Source organism: Ammospiza nelsoni, chromosome 4 (genome assembly GCF_027579445.1).
Source record: "Ammospiza nelsoni isolate bAmmNel1 chromosome 4, bAmmNel1.pri, whole genome shotgun sequence".
NCBI lineage: Eukaryota > Metazoa > Chordata > Aves > Passeriformes > Passerellidae > Ammospiza > Ammospiza nelsoni.
Window position 1 is genome coordinate 73,753,433 of NC_080636.1, and position 24,943 is coordinate 73,778,375.

At 36.8% G+C, this 24,943-nt stretch overlaps 1 protein-coding gene across 3 annotated transcripts in view; it reads right to left on the reverse strand.

Moving 5' to 3' along the window:
- The window catches only part of SPOCK3 (SPARC (osteonectin), cwcv and kazal like domains proteoglycan 3), a 167,081-nt gene that overhangs the window by 118,251 nt on the left and 23,887 nt on the right, over positions 1-24,943 (reverse strand). Inside the window, exon 1 of one of the 3 annotated variants that reach the window (XM_059470785.1) lies at positions 22,535-22,585. The exons of the other annotated variants lie outside the window; for them this stretch is intronic. The gene's annotated coding sequence lies outside the window, so the exon portion shown is untranslated. Of the gene's footprint in view, positions 1-22,534; positions 22,586-24,943 lie in introns of those variants that run through there. 3 annotated transcript variants of the gene reach the window in all.

Here is a 24,943-nt window from a genome sequence, read left to right on the forward strand (position 1 = left end):
CACTTTGGTAGTAAAACCAGCTATAGTTAAAGAGAATGACAGCTCAATGCAGCAGACACCGTGCTAATGACAATTTAGAAAACCCTCATCTATCATAAAACTAATCTCTAAAATACTGCACGTATCACTGCCTTTCACGGTCATGTAAGTTTTGCAATAAAAAAGGTACATATCCAGACCAGGGATCAAATCCTTGGTGCCCTTACTGTGTGTTTACCTACAAACTCTGCATGTCGAGTTGTCTTAGTTAGTGACAAACAAAGAGCAGCAGAATGTCATGGCTGTCAATGTGCTAGTTACAAAAATAAAGCAGCATACCAAATCTTTGCAGTGAATTCAACAATAACAACAAATACAGCTAACATTTAGGACTAGATGCCAACTCCCTTTTTCAGTCTGTGGAAATGTTCAGTAATAACAGACTTTATATATGAACTGCAATCCTAACTGAAGATTGTATTTCTTTATTTCTAATGGCCTACATGTGCCAGCTTCCTTCTGCTGAAAAGAAAAACAATGGCCTGAAAGGGCACTTGAGTACATTAACATTTCAGTTCATTTCTTCTCAGTGATACTTTACAGACAGATTGAGTTCCCATCCTCAACTAGTCATATTGTTTTAGGATCACGTGTAGCTTGCTTTGGTGCAAGAAGCAAAAAGCAAAATGTTTTCCAGGTCAACAGCTATGAGCAACTGCATTGAAACAACAATCTTTCCTCTTAAATACTTGAGAGCACCTCTCTGCTTTGGACTGTGAGGCCAGTTGGGATCTGAATCCTTATGCCAAGCCTCTGCATTCAGAGTCCAGCTTTCTCTGTAGACCCTGAAATACTGTAGGAAAACCATGGTGCCTTTGAACAAATCACATTTTGTCCTAAATCCTCTACTAGAGCATCTCTCTCAGATTTTAGGAGAGATGATCCATCAACACTGTTAGATCCAAAAGTGGATAGCATTGCACCAGCCTCACTGGCCTGAGATGGTGTTTTCCTCCAGCCTCCCATCTTGTCACTATGAAATTTAAAATGATTTAAAAAATAAAGAGAGTTGTCTCAGCAGCATCAGTGCTAAAACATTTAAAAGGCTCAGAGGAGAAATATGTCTCTAAGTTGCCCTGCTGAGTACTTCTAACAAAATCCTACTGATAACAGAAAGGAGGTAGAATTAGTCTACTCTTTGCTATTATGAACAACATAGGAACAGATTTATTTACTCCTGTGAGATAGGGAAATTACTACATCAAAACCACTGTGCACACAGATAAAGGGAGACAGTAAGACAACCACAACAGAAAAGGAGATTACCTTTGTAGTCTCCTCAATTCTATATTCTTTTTAACCACACTAGAAAGCAATTTTCCTAGTCTGGTAGTGGCACTTAGCAACAATTTCTAGATTTGTAAACCAGTGCACAGATCTACATGTTTGTGGTAAGGTACACATAAAACACATAATTTTTCTCAAATATATTCCACAATTTAACTTCTGTAATTATGTATCATTTGTGTTACATCTGAAAAGAAACTTGCTTATTTACTGCATCATTCTCCCTCAAGTATTTCCTCTACCCTGCTGATTAAATAAGCTAGCAAATAATGGATAGTTGCACATTCTGACTTAAGAAAGAAGTGAACATCTTGTAAACTTCCTCAACAGAAGAGCACCAGTTCTAATACTTAAAGCTTGCAATTTGCATTCACAAAATACTACCACAAACTGTTTAGAGAATGAGGTCTTAAAAACTCCCTCATGTTTCTTAAGTATAGCAAAGTCTCTTATTTAATATTAATTTTCCATATAATCATAAAATAAATCTAGGTTGTAAACAACATCTGGAAGTCCTCTAGTCTTAAGCACTGCTTAAAGCACGTCCAATTACAAAAGGTTGCACCGTCATGCCCAGTCAAACTTTGAGTATCTCTAGGAACAGAGATTCCAACTCTTGGTCTGGGCAACCCATTCCACTGTTTGTCTACTTTCACAAGAAATTGTTTTTGTTTCACTTAATTAGGGCTTTCATGTTGTAACATGTCCTTTACCTCTAAATCCCATGCCTGCCCATCAGTAGGGAAAACAGCCTGGCTCTACCTTCTCTGAACTACCCCAAAGGACCGTTGAAAACAGGAAAAAAAACCCCATCCTAGTCTTCACTGTTTAAGATTATTTTCTCATCCTCCTCTCATGCAAACACTTTTCAAGGACTTTCTAAACATTTCTGGAGAGACAATAGGCAAAATCAACTAAGTCCATGCTTTCTCATTGTAATGCACTAGATACCCAGTATTACAACAGATTTCCAAGTCTGGGATTAAAAAAATATCTGTAGCACATAAATGAGGATCACAACCTAAAAAAAAAAAAAAAATCAATTTTTTACCCTCTACATATAGCAAAAATAAAAAAACAAAACAAAAACCAACCAAACAAACATTTAACAAAAAACCCAAAACGCACCAATCCCCACAGATCTATTTTTTGCCTGTCAGGCCCTTGAATATAGCCAAGTCAGCTCTTCTTCTACAGCATAGATTGAGTACTGGAGCTGAGCCTATGAATATCTTGCCAATTTCCGAGTTGTTACAGTGTTATCTGCATTGACAAGCCTTATTTTCAGCCACACACAATATTTTCAAGAAGATTGCAGCCCAACAATTTTTTCTATTAAAGTATTTAATGTGTGATGTTTTGTATGATAGCTGACATGCTTAGATAATAATAAAATGACCTATAAAAGAACAGAAGCACACCAAATATGTCTATAGTGATAAGCCAAGGGGAAGTGTTTTTAAACTGTTAAGAGCACAAATACAGAGTAGATACAAGGAGAGAGAGCAGTGAGACACTGGAACAGGTGGCCCAGAGAAGTGGCAAATGCCCTGTCTGAAACCATGCAAAGCCAGGTTGGATGGGACTCTGAGCAACCTGGTCTGGTTGAAGACATCCCTGCTTACTGCAGGAGGTTTGGCCTGAAGACCTTTACAAGGTCTCTTTAAACCTAAACTATTCTATCAGATTCTAAAATACCTAGAAACATTTTTTATTTTAAGAACTGTATACTACCATATAATATACTATACTAAAGTAGGATAATACTTAATCAAAAGACCAAAACTATGAGGAGAACTGTTCTACAATGCCAAATATGTCTTTATTTCAAATCTCTACTCAATACATTTTGGTTTTTTTTTTATTTTAGATTTTGATTGCCTATTATGATGAAATCTATTCAGTAAAGAAAAGCATGTATTTCCATGTTTTTTCTGGCTTGACAGTACTGCTTGCAGCTACATCAGGATCAAATACAGCACCCATTTGCAAACTTGAGCTCTCTTGTCACCTTCCAGATCCCAGTTCTATATTTCTTCTAAAAGGGGCAAACAAGATATTTCAACTTAATCATAATATCCTGATGAAGAGACTCCCATATTGTCAAAACTCCTTTGGCTTTTTACCCTAGGTCCCTTTATACTAAGTCATCTTTTAAGTTTTCAGCACAGAGAATGAGAGACTGGACCTTATTTATTTTGCTTTACAGTGAAGGAAGAGGAAGAAACAATACTGACCTTTCAATTTGGATGCATTTTGCAACAGATTTACTGTTTAAATCGCTTTGGCTGATATTAATTGGCTGAATTTATTATCTGAGCTGGAGTTCAATTCCAGATTTTAAAGAAGGTACAGGGGCAAAGTGCTTTTCAATACCTGTCCACCCACTATACATTTCATTAGCCTCACTGCAGCTTTCATACTTACACAGAAATATTAAGACTAGTCCTGGAATATTTACAGACATCTGAATGTGGACAAGCACTTTTCACAGAATTCTCACACATAAAAGGCAAATACAAAGAATTCCACTGTATATTACTGCCATCATCAGAAAGAAACCTTCACTAAAGCACTGAATTACTTACATTATAAATAAGCAACACATTTTCGGAATAAAATTTCAATTTTGTAATAATACATTTTGTTTTGGTTTTCACTATAGAGACTGTGTCTAAAGTGGCCACTTAAAACTACAGGTTTACTAAACAGTGTGATGGCTTACCATGTACATGCACACAAATCCAAGAAATTGCTCTTATCTACCTGTTTATAAGATACCAAGCCAGTTATTTTCCAGAAGTCTACTGAAATAAATCCTGCTTCAGAACTACATACCCAAGTCCATACACATATTCATTACACTTAAACAAATAAGCTTTTCCTTCAAACTGTTTACTTAATGCCACATAAAACAGACAAATTAGACAGTTCAGTTATGAGGCACACAGATACATACATGTATAAGCAACATCACTAACAGGAATATGTGCCTCTATGCAGATCATGTTCTGTTTTATTTTTTTTAACAATCTTCATTTTAGCCTGTGAACATTATATTTAAATAGAAAATATTTTTTCCTGAAAAATTGAGGAATAGGAAAATGAAGCAGAATAAAGAAGTTAAGGTGCCCACTTAAGCAACTGCTCACATTAAAATACTAAACACAGAAACAGAATTGTCACAAGAAATATACAGACAAAGAAGAAACTCAATATTCAGGTCTACAAGAAGGAAACGCTGGACACAATCCAAAAGTCTATTTTCTTACTCTTTACAAACAAAAATTATTTAGGACAATACGAAACAATTTTAAGAGTTGGATCATTTATTTTTTAATATGTGTGTGTGTATATGTAGCACATACTTGCACTGGTGACACTGCAGTTGCAATAGAATGCTACCAAAAAGCTGTGTGCTAGGCTCAAAACTGGGACAAATCAAAATGCCTTAAAAAGCATAACAAAACAACAACAAAAACACCTAAAAAAAGAAACACTCAAAAAATACCAACCCCTAAACAGAGAAGACATTCTAGAGCTTATCAACAGCCTACTTGAACACATGAACTTGAAAGCAATAACTACCAGCTTCATCTGTTAATCTAGGGAACTATAAGCATCTGCATTTTACAGGATCAGAGAAAGAGAAGTTCAAGTTGGCATGAACAACTGAATATTTTTAATTTCACCCATGCTTCATGCAGGGTCAACCACAGCAGGCTGCTCAGGGACACATTCACTTGGGATTTTAATTCTTTTATTCACCATGACAGCTTGCGTGGAAAAAACTTGATTGAAACTTTACATGCAATCTCTGAAGTTTATTCTGCAGAAAAACATTACAGATTAAGCAGTTGAGTTATATTTTAAAGTAGAATCAAGTTTAAGGGCTTAAACTGATTTATGGTGTGCTCATTCTGGGGGATATGCAACCTTTCTCTGAGTTTCAAAGATAGAAAACCTGTGAGGGAGCTGCCTTAAAGAAGTCTTTGGATAAGAGTAGTGAGGCTCCTAAGCGTAACATTCTCTTCAGGTATTCTCTTCAGTGTATGTTCCATTAGACATGACAATGCTACAGTATCAATCCATCACTTCTATTTCATTAAATATTTAATAGCTGGTTTTGTGCAAAAAATTTACTTTTAGTAACTCTTTTTTATGTTATACTCAATACTATTACTTTCTTAAAGTTAGAAAGCTTGAATATCTAAAATTAAACACAGAAACAAGAGATTACGTTTCAGTACACATAACTTGAAGTATAAACTAATTTTACCTTTCTTTTTTATCCCCGTAGTTCTGTGCCCTCACTACCTATTCTGCACTTTGAAACATGACTGAAACACAAGTATAATGACTCTTAAGTCCTTTGCCCTTGAAGTGAAGCATGGCTCACAGAAAATCCCTTCCACTCGAGAGGTACAAGACATGAGCATGCAGGTACAAGGCTGTATCATACTGCACAGCAACAACAGGACCAGTGAATGCATCAGGCTGAAATTTTAAGTATCATTTCTGAATGCTTCATTTCCTAACTTTCATATTCTAAGGATCAGCCAGATATCTGTACATCAGATTGGGAGTATTAAGGAATCTGGGTTTTTTCCAGAGCTTGGCAGTGAAATTACTTGGCCTACGTAACATAGGACATTAGGGTAAGTAAATACTGCTTTTTTCTGGCCTTAAATTTATAAGCAAGGATCTTGGCTTCTGTGGGTCTACTTACAATATTACAGGAACAGTTTACGGAAAACTGGAGACCATCAAGTTAAAAAAAAAATGTTGACATTACCAGAAATGACCTGACAAGAAAAAATTTGGACAGATGTTCCAAAGTCACCAGTTGCCTACATTCACTGCAAAGAACAATTAGGGCCAAAGCTACTAGCAGAGTTAGGCATGTCTCTGGGTGAAAATACTCAGTTACATTAAACAAGTTTTTAAAAAAACAGCAGTATCAATCTTTGTACTCCAAGTAGTCAAACTAATATTGCTAAGGGTGCTACTAATACAGAGCTCACTGTAAAGCCCCTTTATACATCACACCAAGTTCCTGCTATACTATCCAGTTGTATCCTTGCTAAATACATGTCTTTTTTTGTTCAGTTTCAATAGGAAAATGTGATTTGCCATATTTCTTTTATGTCAATATATCATTCACTACATGGAAGAAGATATCCTGTTTTACCACCTAAAATCTCCTTACTTTTGGTTGGTATTTTTATTCATCAGCTTTTTCCGAACCCTAGGCATTTCAATGGTATTATCCTCAATATGCTACTGCAACTTACGTTTTCATAAATTTCAGTACTCATTTTTGGGTTTTTTTATCCTTTTCCCTAACTTAGGATACTTTATAAAAAATATGAATGTCACTATGCAATGTTAAAAGGAAATATTACTTTAGAAACATGATGCTACTTATTTACATGGTGTTGTTGGGGCATTATCTTTGCTCATACCATACAAATGCATGCTATATTTATATTTTCTGAAAAATCCCTTTGCTCAGGATTTTTCTCCTGGGAAGCTGCGAAGCTGCAGAGAAAAAAGAAAACAATATTATTATATTGCTTCTCTTGTGTTTTGCTGCATTAAAATGTGTTTGGAGATTTTTCATCTAGCCAGTGATTGTTTCATTGGTTTCTGCTTATTTTGACTTATTGGCCAATCAGGGTCTGTTGGATTCTGTTGGCTCTGTTGGATTCTGAAAAGAGTCACAAGTTTTCATTATTATCTTTTTTGCCTCCTGTAAATATCCTTGCTGTATTCTTTAGTACAGTTTAGTATAGCATTCTTTAATACAATATAGTATCATAAAATAATAAATTAACCTTCTGAAAACATGAAGTCAAATTCATCATTCCTTCCTGCCACAGGGCACCCCGCAAATACAATAAATGCATACCAGGAACTCCACTGGTCTGACTCAGATCTGCTTTATTCCTGCTTTACTAGAGAAGTATCAGAATAATTCAACGGTAATATTTTTACTGTTAGACTTGATGATCTTAAGGATCTTTTCCAAAATTTTCCTATCCCTGATTCTAAGTAAGTCATTGACCAGTCTTAAATACTCCACACCCACACCATCTCCATTATAAAGGAGACAACTTTAAGCGTCAGCTCTCTTACTTACACCACCATGCAGATTTGAATCAACATGATAAAACAATACAAAATTTGCAGCCTATTATTTCCACAAAATCCTCCAAGAGCATTTGAGAAATAAAGGAGAAATTATGGCCACACATGGCCCAGGCTGATTCAAGCCAAAAGAAAGAAAGCAAATCAAAAGGGGAAAAAACATTACTTTAAAAAATGGTATCACTGAAAAGACTCCAAAACAAAGCAATTTTACATTTCACACGCTCAACTCCTTACTGCCAGCTGACTTCTCTTCTGTCAATTCAGCTTACTGTAAATCTGAAAGTATACTGTAAATCTGAAAGTTTCAAGCACCTTAGGGCTTGGGTGAAATTTCCTCTGAATATTTTGTACAAAACGTGCATGCTTTGATTGACAGAGCCAGTAACTCATTCTGATACTGTATCTCTTTCCAACAAATATACCAGGAAGAAATTAAGTCTTTAGGCAACTAACATAATTTATGCCAAGTACCAGTCCTTTGACCCCTCTGCAATGAGTTTCAATGCCCATTGCTCAGTCTGTTTTTGTGGTGCAGAATGTATCCTAGAAGACTGTTCCTCTAGGATATTTCTGTTTTGGTCCACCTTTATTATCTTGTAAACTACTTAAGAGCAACAGAAATTTAAAGGCACTGCTGGTTGCCTTTCTTAAATGAAATATCCACTGTCTAGCCATACCTTACCAGAAAGGAAAAAGACAATCATCATCAGAAATTAAAAAAAAGCAAGTACTGCAAGAGCAAAGTTTAAAACCTCACTTAGTAAAATCAAAAAATAATCACATCTCAAGCTCTACTTGTGCCATATTATGAAATTCCTGAAAGATACTGAGATCTCAGTGATAAGGACAAAGCAATCTACAATCACAGAACAAGTTCTCCTTATCTATACCAGTCAGCAGCTCCTCAAAGCAAAGTGCTGCAGCAGTGATATTCCATACTTATGGCTCCAGCCTATCTCAATTAAGAAAACCTACCACAATAGTTCTATTCATAGAATAGTGATTAATATGTACAGTGATAAATATGGGAGACTGGAACTACTCAGAATAGGACTGATAAATTCCAGTTCATTAACACAGGTGCTGGTCATATTTACTAACCTGCAGATCTTCTCTTTTTAAACTCAGGCAAAAGTAGAAAAACCAGAATGAATGAAATTAAAGACAACAAAAGGTAAAGTGAATCATGACTGGTTTCATTTTTTTCCTTAGTTTTGTTTCTATTTTTTTTTTTGCTGATGTGAATTTTGGTTTTTAATTGCCATCTTGATTTTCATCCAGTACCAAGGACAATTACATAATGAACTACACATGATTTTTATCTTTAATGCACTGGAAGCAAATCATGTGTCCACAGACCATAACTATTATTATAAAATAATCATTTTAGCAATACATTTCAAAAATATAAAATCACCACCTGCTTTTCAGAGTTCTTCTTGGTCACTAGTATTGGTTTTGGAGGTAGATTAAATAAAAGATTGACCCAGCTTGTATTTTTGCTAGGACTGGCATAAGCTGTGGAAAATAAACTTTTCAGTTTCCTTGTGACCCTAACTGTTCTTCCTGTAAAAGTGAAATTCAAAGACATTGAGCCAAATTCAATGAGAAGCACCTTTTCTCTGCTCTCAAAAGTCATGGGTCACCCACAAGACTGAACACCCACCAGTGTTTCCATTATTTCTGGTACACATACTTCTCCATTTTCTTTGTTAAAAGTAATCTACTGTCTTTGGCTTTAAATTTCAAGTGAATCCACCTTGATTCATTCCACTAGAGTTCTTGTGCATTTAAATACTTCCATTGACACAAATGTCTGTGGTTTTAGAATGTATGCCACTTTATGCAGGGAACTAACGTTGCCACATGGAACCATCCACCCCAATTTCCATGTCCAGCTGGAGCCAAAACCAGACAGGCAGTCTGTTACTGAAGAGATACAAGACTGATCAATAAACAAAGATAGAGATCTTTAGAGAAAGAAAACATCCTCTCATTACAATTCTTTCTCCCTACCAGTCCTCAAATATTTTTTTTCATGAAAATCTACTTTTTGATACCCTTTATCACTTATTTTCCTCTTTTTAATATTTACTCTAATTCTATAACATATCTTGAGGGCAATATGACAATGACAATGTGCCCCACAGAATTACACAGGAACTTAACCACATCTTCTAATTTTTTTTCTATTATTTTCAAATAGTTGCTAATTTATGATTTGATTTCATTTTTGGTCAGTTGGTACCTATTAGTAACAGTAATGTCCTGTAACTCATTACCTGAATTCTGAATGTATACTAACTGGACTACTTACAGAACAAACACTACTCAAAATTAATTAGAAGGTTCCACTGTTTTGTGCTCTCTCCTTTATTCTATGGAATTACCTCACAAGGTTATAACCAAGTGAAAAGAGAGAGAAAATGCAAAAGAATGCTTAAACATAATTTAAACAGTGTTGTATTGAAACAATTGTTATAAACAAAAGTCTTAGGTCTCCAATGTTTTCAGCTCATGACAAATAGCAACTAAAAACCAAATCAATCAATAGTGACACAAAAAACACAGTTAACAATGAAAAAGTATAAAGCCTTCAATATTGCAATTTTAACAGGACCCCTGGCAAAGAACCAGGGCACACAGCACCCTTAATACATAAATACCTGGAAAGCATCAATTCTCAAAGCTTTTCAGGCACACAACTCTGCAACAAGTTGTTAACTACAGCAAAATTTTACAGTACAATTTCTGTAAATTGAAGTTTATGTAAAGCAAGAATTTGCCAAGTGCACCAAAAAACAAAAGTCCCCTCCAATACTCCTGATGTGCAATAATGAGTGTGAACATCTGATGGTACCCATGCTGCACATTGATATATCTCTTAAGAAAGCCAAACTCATTATAACTGAAAGTCCTCATGCATACCTTATCCAACACTATATTTTTAAAACCCCCATGAAGAATTAAGCCAAGCATTCTCAAGTCAACAATTTCAAGTATTCAGCACGTTTCCATTTAGAAATATCATATTTCATAGCATTTCTTTGATAGTCAGTCTCATTAGGATTCTAAAATGTCTGAGTCATCCTTTGTTTTGTCTGCCAAATCAAGTACCGATTTTGAATCAGGGCAAGGACAATAATAATTTTAAAAGATTAAACTATAATTAAGTTCATCAAAAAAGAAGTTTTCCATATCTTTTTAAATACATACAGAATTAATAGGTTATCTGTCCTGACTGCAGCTGATGTGGTTAAAAAGACAGAAAACAGACTAAAAGAAGAAAAAAGGAAAAAAAAAAAAGTAAAGCAAAGTGAGTGGGAGAGAAGACTAAGTACTCACCTCAGTCTACACTGATCAAGTGTGTAATTGCCCTGAAGAGAGGCATACATGTGGGGGAGTACTTCAGCACTAATTCATCGTGTACTGCTTCTAAATTAGAAGCAAAACGGGAGTCTGGGAGAAGCAGCTGCCTCTGACTTCCACAATTTATGAACGATGTTTGATTTCAGCAGCAAATCAAAGTTTGAAAAGTGCTCTTATAGACAGAACAAAGAAATATTTTGTGAATGTCTCATCTCTCACAAGAGACAGGCTTCATAGCAGGATAGCAGTGAAAGCAAATATGGGAGAAGCAAGGAGGAGGCAGAAATGCAGCAAGACAAAATAAAAGTACTCAAAGACAGAAGCCATGCAAGTAGGAACTGGCAGCAGGCTGTACTGAGTCTGGCTGGAATAGAGTTCACTCTCAAACAGCAGCATGGACTGCTCCATTCTCCTTGTCCATGTTGGAAAGTTGCTTATCCAAAATATCCATGTACTGCTGTCAGTGCACATCATCAGCCTGCCTATTTAAAACACAGGTCATTATTGCATGGCTAAGCACAATATGCATTTTCTTCCAAACAATACTTATGAAGATGATTTATTTAGTTCAAACCTAAACAATAAAGTATAGACTTCTTCTAAATTAAAATATCTCTAATCCCAAATCTAGTATACATCTTAAATAAAAAATGGATCAGAAGACAAACTAACTTCTTCCTGTTTTAAGTCCTTTGATGTTACACATGTGATATCACACATAGGTTACTACCTGCATAGTCTGTATGGCACACAAGCTCAGTTAGCTGGGATGAAGAAAAAGGCAATTAGTGTATGAAAAAGCCTTTTTTCTACAATCATTTGTCACCTGTATAAAGACAGATAAAAGTAGGGAGGGGGGGAATTATTTTAAAAGACACCACAATCAAACAGGTTTTTTGAAGGTAAAGAATAATGACACTTAGAATGGAGAGAAAACCCAATGATCTCCAGTCTACAACCACATGATAACTTTGAAATTGAAAGACTGAAATTGCAAGTAGCTATTTGCAATATCCAAACAGTCAGAGAGAAATTGGCTCTTCCTGAACTTTCAGCAGTATAAAGCAGCAAAAAGGTTCAAGTACAGAATACTGGATGCTCCCTCTAAAGATTACACACTGGCAAGAGACCCACACAAACTCTGAAGACCTCAAAGAAACTTCATAATGCTAAAGGTCACACACTTGACTGACTCTGCTATCAAAGTAAACAAGTAGCAGTTTACTTCAGTGACCAAACTTTGAGATTACCTCACGCTTTTCTATAAATGTAGCATTTTGGATTGAAATATATACTCACAACACAAACATTTTTCACTAGATGATAAAAATATCAGAATATGATTAACCTGAAAAATCCAAATGCTCACTGAAGAGTGGCAAAGCTCTGGCATGTGACACATTCCATTTTGCCATCATCACCTGCCAAATTATATCTATATTTTAGATCATTATCTATAAGACAGTTTCATAACATCAGCTTCAGTTATGTCCACATTAAACCTAAACACAATATAAATCCAGAATTATTGATCACATTCCACATAGACACTTCACATGCTCATCCTGTAAATTACATGGGAGTTACTGAAAACTTTGTGTCATAGTTTTGTTTCATTTATATAAATCCTCTTCAAAGAGATAGAAAAAACAAAGAGTAAAAATGTTGAATATTAATTTTGCAACTCTGCAGGTGATCTGCCCAATCTTAAAATTTTCTTGTCTTCTAGTTGAAGCCTGTGTATCCCAAAACATAAGGCACCATTAAGATTTCTATCCACAATTTTTCCACATTTCACCAACTCACAATTGCACTATATGATCACTGGGGGCCCATAATATCTACTAAGTTTTTTTAAATGGCCTCAGTATTGTAGATTCCTCTAAAATGAATTCAGTTAAGTCATTTAACAATCACTTTTGTAGCTTAATTTTCTCCTTCCCCTCTGTACTGAATGTTGCCTAAATTTTCAGAAAATTGCACCTTCATAGCTGCTTAATTACTGTATAAAATTATTCTATCTTGAATACTTGTGATGAAAGTGTACAATCCCGCCATTGAATAAAATGGACTAATTCATGTCAGAATGAGTTTCTGGAGATACTCATTTGTCTTTCTGACCTGAATTGCTCTCTCTCCTGTTTTTTGTGGTAGCAATACATCAGTTCATTCTAGTTAAATCTGATGCCAAGAGAAAGTAGAGAAGAGCCTACCTTATAAAAAATGCCTATATATAGCCCACAAGCTCTATATTCAGTCATGACTACCACAATTCAGTTTTTTGTTTAAGATAAATTTCCACACAAAACAAGGTGGCAAGTACCATGACAGTGTCTGATGAGAACGATGTTCAATGTGACTATCAAGTGCACTCTGAAATATGCACCATAACATTATTCTCTAGGAAAGGCCAAAGAGTAGAGGACAGACTACATAATAATTAAATGAAAGTACAACATGAAGAGCTAAGTATTCAGTTAACAAATTGTCCAATAAATTGCTGGTTTATCCTTTTTCTTATTTCATAATCTGATGAGGAAACAGCATTGATAAAACTAAAACACCTTCACAGTTTGTAAGTACTGCAGTACCTCCTAATTTGTAAACACTGCATCTAAAAAACTAAAGCAGCTGTTAACTTGAGGGGAAAAAAAAAAAAAGAACTGCAGAATTGATTACCCCTTGATAAGAAATGCTAGAATTATTTTACTGGTACACAACAAAACCCAAACAAGCAATATAAGTGACAACTGGGATTTCTTAGGAATATCACTGTTTTCCACTGTTTTCCAAATAGCCGCAAGACCACAGCCACTCATAAGAGTTAAAAAACTCTTTAGTGTTAGAGGAAAGAACACTAATCTTTTCTTAAGCTTTCAGAAGTTAGAAAAGGGATCACTGACAGACACAGGCACAAATCTAGTGCTAGGGAATCCAAAATATCTCATTAAGAAAGAAAAAAATATAAATATATGGTCAAGTTTGAAAGACAGCAGGAGTAACTTCATATTAAGACCAAAGTACAAACCTAAATATGTTTTTCCTTCATTATTGGATGCAAATGTTTGTTGGTTAACTGTTGAAAATCGAAGTCAAAAATATCCAAGATAATTTTTGTTCCTCGTTAAAGTAGAAGCCAAAGGATGTAGTCACAGCTGGTGAAATTCTTTTGACTCAGAAGTATTTTAAGATTATTTTAACCAGAAGGCTAAGTCAGCTCCTGGTTAAATTCTATGGAAACACAGATTATATGTGGTTTATGTAATTCAGTTAAATAGAATGCTGCTCTTAATTTTTAAATATTCATATAGCAAAAGGTCTGGAATACAAATAAAATCATTATCTCACCAGAAGGACAGTAATTTGCATTCAAAGCTGCAACTACAGCCATGAATGGCAAAACAGAAAACAAAAAAGGGGAGCAGCTATAGCACACTACAGAAATATATGAAGGCACTGTAGCAGCACAGATTTTCAGAGATTTTTTTTAAGAAGAAGTCTCTATAACCACGTTGATGCTTTTATCTGCTATTTTGGTTGCTTGTTATTGCCGACTATCCGACATAGCTGCTGAATTAGAGACACTGAGCTTGATTTGTTTTATTTTCTCTCACATATTTCATATAAAGAAGCAATTACTATGGATGTAAGAGACTTTCTTTTTATGATCAGTGGGTTGGTGACCGTGTACAATTTTTCATTTTCTCCATATTTTTATGCTAAAAGACTGTAGACAAAACAGGAGCAAAAAAGAACACAAAGGACAAGCCAATGGCTAGCACAACCTCTACAGTTGTGCAACACCGGCTTCCATCTGCAAGCAAACATTGTATGTTTCAAACATGTTTCATACAAAGCTATAAACATATGAGCAGGACATACAGCTTAAGGCCCAGCAGGACAGCTACATTCAAATCAGGGGCATATATGCCCTACACTTTACTTATTCCTTACCGCTTATTTGATTGTGACAGAAATACTAAAGGAGAGAACTAAAATATAGACATTTGCATGCAATCTTACCACAATCTAAATGTTACAAATATATCTAATGTTTGATATGTGGACTGAACATATTGGTTCCAAACAGCATAATTCTTGCATAGCTTAAAGAAAATTGATCTTATTTCTTCTGTCAACTCTGGTACATCTGTAGAGAACATTCCAGAGACATTGATACAGTTACTTCAGACACTATTTTTCAGGAATATAAAGTCCAAATAAGTTTTATTAGAAGACAAGATCATAACTGACTCCTGAAAACCTCCACATTTAATTCAAACGTGGAAGAACTACAAAGCAGACTGCTAATAGCCAGCATCACAAAAAGCAACAGGCATCTGTGGATCTCTCTATCAATGAAGGCATTGGGGTTTTTTCCTCTAAAAGATCTTAAGCTTTAAATCCCCACAGTACTTACACTATCAAAGATACCAACTGGTTTATTTTTAGAACAATCCACTTAGAAGACCCTAGAGAAGAGACACAAAAAGCTGATTGAGTGTAACTACAAATTTGATTGCATTACCCAGCAAAAGACAATTATACAGTGGATGCAGACTGCTCTTCCCTCAATAATTACTTCATTAAGGTGCAGTCTATAATTCACTGAGTGCACATTACTAAAACAATAATAATAAAAAGAACCTTGAAAGTAAGACAGTTTGTTAAATAAACAAGCAAAACTGCCTTCAAAAATGCAGGATCACATAGTTAAATATACAGCACATGTTCATAATGATAGAAAAACAAGATTAGTTGTAAGAGAAAACAAAGCCACCATGCATTCTCTGCCATTAAGATTCAAGTTGTCAGGAATGTATCTGAGCCAGTTTTGAAAAGACATTTTTTCTTTCCTACGTTCCATCCTTGAATTGCCACCCATCTCATACAGGGGCAGCAAGAACTTATATTAGGAATAGAAAAGGCACAGAAAGGAAAAACATCTCTGTCAGTTTTTTTGATGTATCTGGAAAACCCTCTGTTAGTGTGTGAACACAACACTTCTGGGGAATTCTTTAGTTTCAATAATTCAGCTGATGCGTCATGAATCGCCTCCTTTAGAGCTGTTCACTATACCCTGTTCAAGAAATGCAAGTAATGCAACAATAAATGCATCAAGTTTCTATTTTTACTATCACTTTTAAAAAAACTTTTCCCCTCCAGGAGTCATTTGGAGTAGACATCCCTGCATGTATTCAAGTGCATGAGCAGGTAGGTCAAGTCTGAGGGAGAAGAAAGAGAAATTAAATGTTCATTAATAGTACAGATAAGAGTTCAAACTGGACAGGAGTTGGAAGAAATGCCATAAAAACAACTTCTAAACTAATTTGAATATGTTTTACCATTCAGTCAGGAAAGAGTCTCGTGTAAGATCACAGATATGCTTCCTTCAGCTGCATATGCTAGAAACACCATTTGAGTTTTAAATATGAAATTGTACTACAATAGGAATTGATTTTTTTTTTCTTGAAATAACCAGATTTGTATTAAGGTATTAAAAAATTATCCCCCACATTATTATGATGCCATGAAAATCAATGCAGACTATTGTTCCAATTGTAATGTCATCAATTCTTTTCTATAATGAAAGGCTGCCTGCTACACGGGATCTTCAAAGCCCTTTCTTAGATATCCTGAAGGAACACTCCCAAAACCTGTTTTTTTTTTTAATTTCAAACATCTTATTTTAATAAAAATAATATATTGAATACAGAGTATTCGGGAAAAAAAAGGAACAAAATATATTTTTTATACATACAGACTTACCATAATAACAGAGAGGATTTGGACTCTTTACATGCTTTGTTTTAATTGAAAAGACAAGCATTAAATGTATCAAATGAGTCTTAAAGTTCTTTCATTCACCACAGAGATGAGGCACAAGCAAGTATTTTAAGCTTGTCACTTTCCTGCTTTAAGAGACTTTCTAGCCTTTTTTGTGCTTTTTGGTTTTTTTAATGACTCAGGACATACCTCCAGACAATGACATGTTCATCTTATCCACCCAATCTTTCAAGAGAAAATGTCTGTGAAATACAATGGATATGGCCAAGATGTGGAAAATATATCCAGCTGCCACTAATGAAAATGGTCCTTTACTACAATTCATGTTAGTAGGTAGCTGTACACAGATGTAGAGGTTCAAAATCTTCCTCTCCCAGACATTACAGAAATATTATATTGTAAATAAAATGTATTTTAGATTATATTACAACATCATCTACAAAGCAGACCCACTGAAAACTTGTCAAATATTTAACATACTCTGTCAGGATCATTTTCCACCTATTCAGTTTTCTAATTAATTCATTCAGTTCTTCTAATTATAAAATTATCAACTGTATATGAATCAAATCCAAAATTCCTGCAAAGCTGCATGAATCCCAAAGGAAAAGCTCAACAAATGTATTTATAAATGTTTACAAAGAATAACAGAAAAATGTTATGATAAACATACAGTCCACATTAATTACTGTCTTGCACATAAGGGCTAATAAATCCACATTTTCTAATTAAATCATCGTACCGTTCCCTTCCAATGAGATAGAATTTCATTACATATACTATGCATCTGACAACTATAATTTTATGTCAAATAGGAAAGATACTCTTTCACAGAAAGACAAATTAAAATTAAGATCTATCCATCAGTACACAATGGCAGAAGATAATACCAATTTAAGCTAATGAATTTCATGACTGTAGTCAATTCCCTGCTTGTTAAGCAGTTGAAAGGTTTAGAGTAGATGCTTTTATTTATTCTTTCTATATTTTAATTTTGTACATAATTCTCCAAAGGTATCTACCCTGTGTATTTCTACTGGCCTACAAATGTATGAACACTGAGATGTGTCATCTTTCATACCTACACTGAGAACAAATTCAGTACCTGCCTGAGCAAAACTTCTGTGCATTTTTGTCTAGTAAAGTGATTTGCCTTAAAGGGAAAGTAAATATCAAAGTTCTATGCAAGTATAAAAGGAAACTCCGAGAATTACTTTTAGTTACAGAACAAAATTTTATCAGGAAGAATGTCTGTGTCTGCAGCATCAGGGAAATGGACTTCAGAATAGTTATTCCCAAGCTTACATGACTAAAGACTTCCTACTGTAAACATGAACCTCTTTAATTGCCTAATACTGATTAATGCTCTTTCTGATCATGAAAACAAGCAAAAGACTCACAGATGATCTTCTGCTTGCACATGCCATCCAGCAGTAAGATGTAAAACTAGCCTGGTGATGTTTAACATCATTTCTATGAAACATGCTGTTTCAAAGGTGGTTTTTCAGGTTATTGTTGCTACACAATGAGCCAAGACAAGATGACCTCTTCAGTGAAAAAAAATATTTTCTTTAAAAAACATTTGCCATAATTTAGAGGGAAAAAAAAATCTAATAGCATTGACATGAAGAATTGCAGCTGATTTTCAAGAAGATATAGAAGTGGGGAGCACACACATTTAGTTTGCCCTCTGGTGGCCAATTCCAAGGCTGGCTATGTTCAGACAAGGGTGCACTTAGGGATCAGTGTCATTGGAAGGCAGTAGGTATGTTACAATTACTTTTACAGTTCGTCATCTAAGCCCTCATATTTTTAGCACACAACTGCAGCTGTTAAATTGGTATTCCTTGTACAGTTTCCAGCTACATACCTCTGAGTGTCTACCTAATCACTTGCACAGATCCAGTCATTGGCCAGGTTTAAGATATTTTAAAAACTAACAGAATGTAACTTTTTAATCTCCTGGAAAAGATAAAAAGGTGCAAATGGAGGGCAGAGAGTTCTGAAGAACAGAATAACAAACTGATTTATGCCACTAGAATTCATAAACCAGAGGATAAAAGAGAACTCTGAAAAAATTAGTGGAGTTTCTCAAAAGCACTTGTGAATTTGTCTGTATAGGTAAGTGACAACTACCACTCAAAAGCAAATTGTTACCACTATGCACTTCTAAGGGTAGAGAATTTGATTCAGTAGAATCTTTGAGAACATTTCACGCAAGAGATGGATGAAAAAACTCACAGCAGAACAGAACAAACCTAAAATAATCTGTAGCTACTAAATTGTCAAATGAGATAAGAAGCCATTTCAGATTCTGTAGAAGATCAGGTCTGACTGCTGAATAGAAATAGCACATTAAAAATTTCACAGTTTTTGGTTCTAGACAGACACTCTTCTGATAAGCATTATTTGAGACTACATAATTCTCTGTGGTTCTGAGCAGCAACACATCAAGTTGACCAGTACGCAACAGGAGACCAAGGTACTTAAAAAAAAAAAATTCCTTTCCATTTTCTTCTCCCCAAATTGCAATGGTCTGAAACAAACACATGCCTCAACCACACACTTCTCATCACATCCAAAATTAATGTCATCCTTCTTTGCAAGCAATTCGCCTGGTAAATTCTCAAAGGGGCTTTATTTTGAACAAAGGGTTTCAAGTATATGAAAATTTAAAAAACTCAAGAATTCAAGAGTTTGCTGAAAATACAGGCTTTATTTGCCAACAGCATTGACATGAACAGTTTATTCCAATGAAGATTTCAGGCAATGCTGCAGCCCCATTATTGCAACATCCAACAAAAGTATTCTGATTGCAAACATTCAAAAAGCTGCCAATTCTGCCTCACATACTAAATAAATGCACAGAGGCAGCTGCTAGAGGATTTGGAAAGACCAAAAGTGAGATGAGAATATATTACCCTCTAGTGACTGCCTACCAGCTAAAGCAAGATTGGTAAATATCTGCTTGTGTATTCTGTGTAATACAGCCAAGTAAAGGAGGATTTTCTATGTGCAATTAAGTAGGGGGAAAAAAACCTAATCGACCTCAAAAAAATTCCAATGACTTGGGTAGTAAGAGGTGTTCTTGCACCTGAGCCAACTACTTAGTCTGAAACAGCCTGCAATGAGCATGGCCTCAAAATTACAAAGTCTTTCTCAATAATTGTTTTTCTAGATGAAATGGGGAACTGTGAATGGAATGACGAAATAATTACCTTCCTTAGTTGCAGTCATTTTAACTGTACTGGAGATTTGTAACATCTTTTCCCTTACATCACTTTTGTCAAATATCTATTTGATTTGTGTAGTGAAAGATTTATGAAGGAAAGAACTGATGCAATGCTGATAAAGCCTGTAATATTACTGGCTGCTCTGAAGTGCCTTTGTATCATTTTGAAATGACAGCATTATGCCTTTGTGGCTTTTGCTTTTTTATCTTAAGTACTTTTGATACTTAAGTACACAGCAGAGTAAATGGACGGTCTTTTTGTTATAAAAGAACAGATTTGGGAATAACAAGTTACACAAAGCCTTCCCTCTCCAGGTGTATCTTTCATACGTGCAAAAAGGATTACAAGCTAGGCATTTGCCAGCAATATAAGCTACTGTAAAAAAATCATGGGAAGAGAAGAGTGGGAAATGCCCCAGAATATCTGCCTGGCTTTTCTTCACACAATTCTGTATTATGATGATCTAACCAGTATCCAGGGAATAGTAGTCCTGATCCAAGGTTTCTTCACCAGTTACATTAATTGTAGCATCAAAACACCTTTTTAAATAAGTAACCTTTTGAAACTGTCTTATTCTTTCCTTTCCAGAGAAATGTGGCATTGTTTCCCATCCATTCTATAGGACTTTGTGTTGTTTTTCAAAATATAAAGTGGAAAAAAATACCATTTTCTTTGTGAACATATACACACTTCACAAGAAAAACATACACACACAGTCAAAAGCAATCTTTTGTTTAGATGTCAGAATAATCTAGACCTCTAGTAACCTAGAATAAGAAACTGGCCACTGAGAGAAGATACGGAAATAAAACTGAAGAACTGGAGTTCATCTTAACAGTTCAGATTAAGTAAGCTTTCTTTCCAGGACACTGTTAGAAAATAAGAGCATTCTATCCAGATAAAAAACATTGCCAGGGCTCTTCAGAAGAGTTTACAATTTTACTCTCAATGGGATTAGAGAATATTTAGGTTCACTGAGGAAAAGTACACTTCCAGAAGGAAAAAGTAAGACATCTACCACCAGATGGTCACAGCTCTGCATGACAAAAACTCTGAAAAAAGAGCTTAGGACTTGCCAAGAACTAGAGAGCTCATCTTCAGGCTACCCTAATTTAGGAGAAGTCACAAATCTAAAGCCTGCGGGTACATTCAATCTGAACAAAAAAGGGGTCCGACTTCAGAATAAAAGCTACTGTGCTGTAAAGCTACTTTGCCATGTGGCATTAGTGGATAAACTGTTCTCTGTAAGGAAAACTGTAATCTATTAATTTTAAATCACTGCAATGAAACGGCACTGGAGGTTTTAAACAAAATGCAATTTCTGACTCCATATAAATACCACATTTTTTCTAGTTTCACTGGAGAAAATAGGAAGATGGGACTAAACCAATCTGTAACTTCCTTCACACTTATTCAAAAGAAGTGAGGTTTCAAGAGCATCAAAAAGCAAATTGGCGAAGAGTATCAAAGTCTAATGAACCTTACAGAGACTGAGGCATCAGGATCTAAAGTTAACACTTCTTATCCCAGTCAGATTTTTGAAAAGGTTGCTGGAACACTCAAAAAGTAGAAGATACTTTAAAAGCCCAGAATGTTTTGGGATGCCAGACATCTTAAAGGTCATCTGGGTCTAACTCTCCTGCCATGGACGGGGAACCTTTATGTAGACCAGGTTACTCAAAGCCCTGTCCAGCATAGCATTGAACACTTCCAGGAATAAGGCATCCACAGCTACTCTGGGCAGCATTTTCCAGAGTCTCACCACCTCACAGTAAAGGATTTGTTCTTAACATCTTGTCTAAATCTCCTCCCTTTCACTTTGAAGCCATTCCCCATTCTCCTATCACTACATGGCCCTTGTAATAACTCCCTCTCCAGCTCTTTTGCAGCCCCCTTTATGTACCAGAAGGTTTCTCTAAGGTCTCTTTAGAGCCTTCTGTTCTCCAAACTAAACAACCCCAACTCCCTCAGCCTGTCTTCACAGAAGAGGCACATCAGACCCCAACCATTTCCAAGTCCCTTCTCCGGACTTGGTCCCTCTCATCCCTGTCCTTCTTATGCAGGGGGCCCCAGACGTGCACGCAGCATCCCAGGTGGAGTACCACGAGAGTAGACGAGAGTAGGAGAATCACCTTCCTCAACCTGCTGGCCATGCTTCTTGTGATGCAGCCCAGGATGTGGCTGGCTTTCCAGGCAGAAAGTACACATGGATGGGCATGTTGAGTTTCTCATCCACCAACACACCAAGTCCTCCCCAGGGTGCTCTCAGTCCATTCCCCACCCAGCCTGTGTTTGTGCTTGGGTGCAGCAACCCAGGCACAGGACCTTGGCCTTGCTGAACTTCATTCATGAGGTTCACACAGGCCTATCTCTCAGGCCTGTCCAGGCCCCTCTGGATGCCATCCCTTCCCTCCAGCATTATGATCACACCCCACAGCTCGGTTTGGTTGGCAAACTTACTGGGGGCGCCCTTGATCCCACTATCCATGTCAACAACAATGCTGAACAGCACCAGTGCCAACACCAACCCCCAGGGAATGTCAGTCTTCTCCATTTGGACATCAAGATGTTGACCCACAACCCTTTCAAAGCAGCCATCCATGATCCGCTGTCATCTTATCGCAGGGGTTCCATACTGTTGTCCCCTTATCATAAAAGTTTCATACCTTCTTGGTGTTTTCTCACAGGCTGCTCTCCAAGCACTGACTCTTTCTTCCTCACAAAGCAGCCAACTGACTCCAGTTCCCTTCTCAACCAGCCACCCCACTCTTTTACAGCACTCTTCTTCTCACTGGTTACAGCTGTGGCCTGCTAAAGTCAGGCCTGATCCTAACCTTTGATAATTGGCCCAGCTGCAACTCCTTAGGGGTGAGATTACTTTCCACAGTATCTTCTTATATTCTATCCCATTAGTGATCCAACCACCACACACACATCTCTCCAGTTTACAGATTATGACGTTGGAAAGTGTCATTTGTTCTTCACAGTTCTCAGAAGGCAGTATCAGTTGCTCTTACTGTATCCACCAACATTGTCATCCCACCATAGAAGGCCATTTGGGCTGACACAAATCAGTCAGTTTCCAAGAGGAACTTCTCCTGGACACTTAGGTAACACTGACTGACCTGTGGTTTCCAAGGTCTTCCTTATCTACCTTTTTAAAAATGAGGGTTAAGATTCCCCTTTTCCAGAACTTTCACCAGACTGTCACAGCTTCTCCAAATATGATAGGTAGTGGCTTTGCCACTTCTTTGGATGGTTCCCACAGGACCCACAGTTGTACCTCATCAGGTCCTATGGACCCTTAGTTTCCCTAGAAAGTCTCACATCTGATCTTTTACAGTGAGTGGTTCCTAACTCCTCCAGTCTCTGCCTTTGCATCCTGCAACTCAGGTCAGTGTGACTGCCATCCCTGCCAGTCTGAGGCAAGAAAGTTGTGGAGTATGTCAGCCTTCTTCATATATTGGGTGACCTGGTTCCCTTCCTCCCCTCACCTTTTTTTTACCAGTGATAGATTTTCCTGTTGCCTTTGATGTCCCTAGCTGGATTTAAATTGATCAGGACTTCAGCTTTCCTCACCTGATCTCTGACTCTTCAGAAAATTTCTGCAAGGCTAACTATCCCTGCATCCACCTTCTGCAGGCTTCCTTTTGTGTTTGAGTTTACCAAGGAACAGCCTGCTCATCCATGCAGGCCTCTCAGTGATTTTGCCCAAATTTTTGTTTGTTGAGATGCATCCTGAGCTTGGAGGATGTGATCCTTGAATTTCAACCAGCTTTCTTGGGCTCCTCTTCCCTCCAGGGCTTTATCCCAAGGTACTCTGCCAATCACACCCCTGAAGAGGGCCAGCTCTGCTCTCCTGAAGTTCAGGGTAGCAAGCTTGCTGTGCTTCTTCCTCATTGCCCTAAGGATCTTGAACTCCACTACTTTATGGTCACTGCAGCCAAGACTGCCCTTCAGATTCACATTCCCCATCAGAGCCTCCTTGTAGTTTAGAGCAAGGTTCAGCAGAGCAGCTCTCCTCACTGGCTCCTCTATCACTTGGAGAAGGAAGTTGTCATCAACACATTCCGGGAACCTCCTGGAATGGTTATGCCCTGCTGTGCTGTCCCTCCAACAGGTATTGGATTGGTTGAAGTCCTGCACAGGAACCAGGATTTGTTAAAATGAGGCCATTCCTATCTGTCCATAGAGGGCCTCATCCATCCCCTCAGTCTTCCTGGTCAGGAGGCCTGTAGCAGCCCCCACTACAATGTCCCCTGTCCTGCCCTCCCTTTAGTCCTGACCCATAATTCTCAGTAAACTCCTCATCGGCCCCCAAGGGAGCTCCATGCACTCCAGATGGTCATGGACACAGAAAGCAACACCCCTTCCCATCTCCCCTAAAGCCTGGATCTTTCCATTCCAACACTCCAGTCACAGGAGCTAACAAAAAACATCTCTGTCATGCCAGGTAGATCACAGCCCTGCAAGTGTGCACACATTTAACTCCTTGTTTAATTCTATGCTAGAGGCATTTAAGCTGGGCCCCTGTGAAGCTGACTTACTGACTGGAATTCCTTTGTGCCACCCTTGAGATCCTCTCCTGTTGCTCTGCACACCCTCTCTGACCTCTGGCTTCTCCTCTAGCTCTGGTAGCAAAGTGTTAAGATGTATTGCAGTTCCCCTTTCCCAGAAAGTTTAGTTCAAAAGGTCTCTTCACCAGCTTAGCAAACCCGTGACCAAACATACCCTTCCATATCTAAATTCATCTGAAAGAAACACTAAAGAAATAAAAAGCAAACTCTGAGATTTTCCTGCAGTGCACAGTACCAATTATCCTTAGGTTTTAAACACAAAATCACTGATGATTATACTAACATCTTAATTTCTCTGAGCAATACAGAGCACCAATTTTAATTCACATGCATGTATAAAAGCTGTGTATTTAAAACAGCACATACTCCCAGCTGTTCAAAATTTCTTTGCTCACTTTGCTCCATTAAGCAAAGCTTCCATTTAATGCACTCAAATTACTTTTTAAAATTATTTTACATTTTACATATAATGCAGTCTACTTTGGATTCTTCTTTCCA